Source organism: Stegodyphus dumicola, chromosome 7, assembly GCF_044657685.1.
Source record: "Stegodyphus dumicola isolate Sdum_Otavi_A_Nest chromosome 7, ASM4465768v1".
NCBI classification, from domain to species: domain Eukaryota; kingdom Metazoa; phylum Arthropoda; class Arachnida; order Araneae; family Eresidae; genus Stegodyphus; species Stegodyphus dumicola.
Genome location: NC_140774.1, coordinates 16,822,750 through 16,826,540, shown reverse-complemented (window position 1 = coordinate 16,826,540; position 3,791 = coordinate 16,822,750).

Here is a 3,791-nt window from a genome sequence, read left to right as displayed (position 1 = left end):
CCTTAATATCAAACACAGAATCTCGCCAAGAATCATTCTCAGTTTTGAAATGCTAATTTTAAAATGTTAAAATTTCGGTAAATGTTTATAAAATTAAAGTTGAATCATACATAATGTATACGAAAATTAAACTCTCAGAAAGCTTTCAATTTGAAATATTCAGTCAGAACTTAATACTGCATTTTAATCACTATTACTACTGTCAGTTTAACAATGGAATTGATCGTCGCCAAATCGGAGCAATCTTCGCCAATGGTAGTCAAATTCTGTAAATAGTGGTGTGCACGTGATTGTCAGCTGTACTAGCTGAAGATCAGAACTTCAGAGCAAAGGTAAAAGTAGTAAAATCGTGATTTAAAGGCAGGCCTGCATGGAGGGCTCTAGTAGCTCTAATCGTGATATATTCGTCCAAAGCTCCTTTATTAGAGTATTTTCTACGCGTACATTCATAGGTTGATGATATTTAAAGATGAAGTTCATTTTTTTTAATACTAGATTCCAAATTTTCCTTTGATTAAAAACTTTTAATAATCAATTTATTATTATTATTATTATTATTATTAAAGATTGGAAAGATCTGAAAATAAATACTTTTAGATTCCGATTCGGGAAAATTTGCAATTAAAGTGATGCAATAGGCTTGGATTTAAATGGTGTATGAAAGATGGATTGTACTATACGAGTGAATAAATTGAGATATTTTGACACTTATATATTTTCCAGATGATGATTTAGACTAGCATTTCAAAGTATCTACTGAACTGATGATTTCTATATTTGGAAAGATTTATCACTGCATTTTCAGTGGCAATTTACTACTGTTTTATTATTAGGACTGTTAGTAGTATTAAATTGTTTTATTAGTATTAGTTAGTAATATTAAACTGTTTTATTAGTACCGTTATTAGTATAAAACTGTTATTATTAGGAAAAGTTATGTCTGTGGCATTGTTCCTAATGCCGGATATTTGATTCAAAACAAAATTTATCTTTTTCTCAAAGAACAATTTCTACACTAAATACCGATGGGAATTAAAGGTTTTTTTATTAAAATTAGAATAAAATGAAGACTGATTTTTTTCAATTGTTATGGTTTAAATTACGTGCCTCTCTTAGAAAATATAGAATAAATGTTTTGGTATTATAATACTCATTATAACTTGAATTTTTTTTAGCAATTCATTGTAAACTATATGTTTCATTTCTTCAACATATTTCTTTTAAGACTGAAATTATCTGTAAAAGTATTTACATATAGCAGGTTAGCTCTATAGCAGGTTTTATTGCTATAACACTTTTTTTCCCCGCTTTTCTTTGAAAGCACTTTAGTAATTGCTTGTTCGTTAATTTTTTTAATTTATTATTTTTATTTTAACTCCTTATTAACATTAAAAATATTATTGTTTTCGTGGAATAATTCGAAATTTTATGCATATTTTATTAACATTATATTATAAATTTTATGCTTATACCGATTTTCTAAAGCGAAACACTAGTAAATTAGAAACTCTCTGTGGCCCCACCAGTGTCCGAATGATTAAAACCGTTGAATATTGGTCATTGGATCCGGGTTCGAACCCGATGAACAGACTGGTTGCATGACTGGTTTTCGAGTTTTTTCCATATCTACCGTGAATACGAAGCTGTTGCCTTAGAAAGGTCCTCCAAGGAGGCATCCCCGTAGGTAGATAGCCCTCATGTACTTTGCCGTAATCGAATACCCTCGTAATCTTTCTCAGTTTTGGTTTTATAGGTGCCTCCATCTCCGTGCATAACGTAATATACTAATTTCCTCTGAGAGTCCTCTACGAATGCATCCCTTCTTTTAGAAAAATGCCCTTATGTGCCTTACTGTAATTCACAAATTCAGTACTATTCCAAATAATTTAAGATTTGAGCATTAAGTTTCTTCAAGTAAGAGAAATTTTCTTCTACTGTTAACTTTTAAATTTATATTGTATTAAAAAATTCAAAAATGAATGGTACTGTTAACATAAGATAAATCTGAATTATTTCATTACACCTAAATTTAAGAAAAATCATAATTCGTGTGTCTATTAAAATAAATGTAATTTAATACTCTAAAGAAGTCAAATTTAAAATCAATAGCATTACAACTAAACGAAATTGCGAAGAAATTGAAGAATGCATAAAATTTCTCAGAAAACAAGAACTGACACTTGTAGCTATAGAACTAATAGGAAAACTGGATCTACATCTAGAAGTGTAGTAGTAGTATTTCCCAAAAATGTTTTGTTCCTAAAGATTAGAGGGCTGAATCTAAACCTGAGGAATGAAATCGATAGAGTTTTATTGAAAATTTATTGCAAAAAGGTTGCTCTTTCTGCTTCGTTTTTCTAATCACGGTTATGTGAGAGGCTTTAGACGCTTAAACATTTAAAGCAATAAACACCAACTCTAACTTTCACTTGTCTCCGACATTAGGGAATCAGAAGCTACGCTCTAATAGTTACGAAATTCAATCTCTAACCCACGGGTAAGGCTAGACGGACGGCTCTTTGTGTTAGATTTGATAGTTATACTAACCACAGCATTTTCCATAAACGTCAGTTTCGCTTTCTATAAAACTTCCCGTCTGGTAAAGGTCAATGGAAGGAAGTGAAAGGGTATGAAAAAATTAACTGAAATATAATTATTAGCAAAAATGAACCTTACAGTCACAGTCAACTTCAAATACAAACGAATTACGCAAGCCGCTTAGGGCGCCTATTTTCGAAGGGGGCCAGGGTTTGTTATGTTAATATACTTAATTTACACGGGAGCAAATGTATCGTCGTCTAAGCCGACGAAAATCCTGGAGGCGGAAGTTGTGTATTTTGTGTATACTTGTAACATAATTATTTTTTAATAAGACATATTATAATGGCTATAAATTTAAATTTTTAATTCATGATTAGTGAAAAAAATATTTGCTTGGTGTGTACAGAAGCATACATGCTTACAAAATACTAAAAAAAAAAAAAAAAAAAATATATATATATATATATATATATATATATTTGTTGTAGACACCATATGACTTTCTTGTACGCTTATTAAATTGTACACAATTTTGATTGCATTTCATTATTTCATTTAATTTCACACATTCACTTTATTTGAAAATAAGATAGGATCTTTCAATTCAAAATACACTTTTGGCACTGGCGATTGCGATACAAAATAATGGTGCACAAATATAGCAGTCCCATACACGGAATTTTAATTATTTTTGAGAGATCCACACGTATACTGCGAAAAAAAAAAAGGGGGCGGGGCAGTTCTATACCTCCCGTTCCACTGGGCCGACTGGCGAAATTAGGTCTCAAAGTTTTAGCTCGTCAATGTTAATTGACTTTGATATATATTTATTAATCTCTGTTTTTTTTATTAAACTTACTTGATATCTTCAACTTTCGCTTTTCATGTCTCGTAAGTGCGACTTAGGATAGATATTAGATTTGCATCATACTAATATAGGTATTTTGACACAAAATCGGACTTTTTCTGAAATGGCATGCCACTTCTTTTTTTCCCTTATTTCGATTCGACGGCTCAAATTATGACAAACTGCCAAGTTTTTATAAAAATCGCACGAGTAGTTTTTAAAAAATTAGGTCTCAAAGTTTTAGCTCGTCATTGTTAATTGACTTTGATATATATTTATTAATCTCTGTTTTTTTTTATTAAACTTACTTGATATCTTCTTCCAGAGTTCGAAATTTAGACTTAAGCCGAATATAATTCCTACAATTTTTACGATTTACTTGTATTTTTAAATATTTTTTATA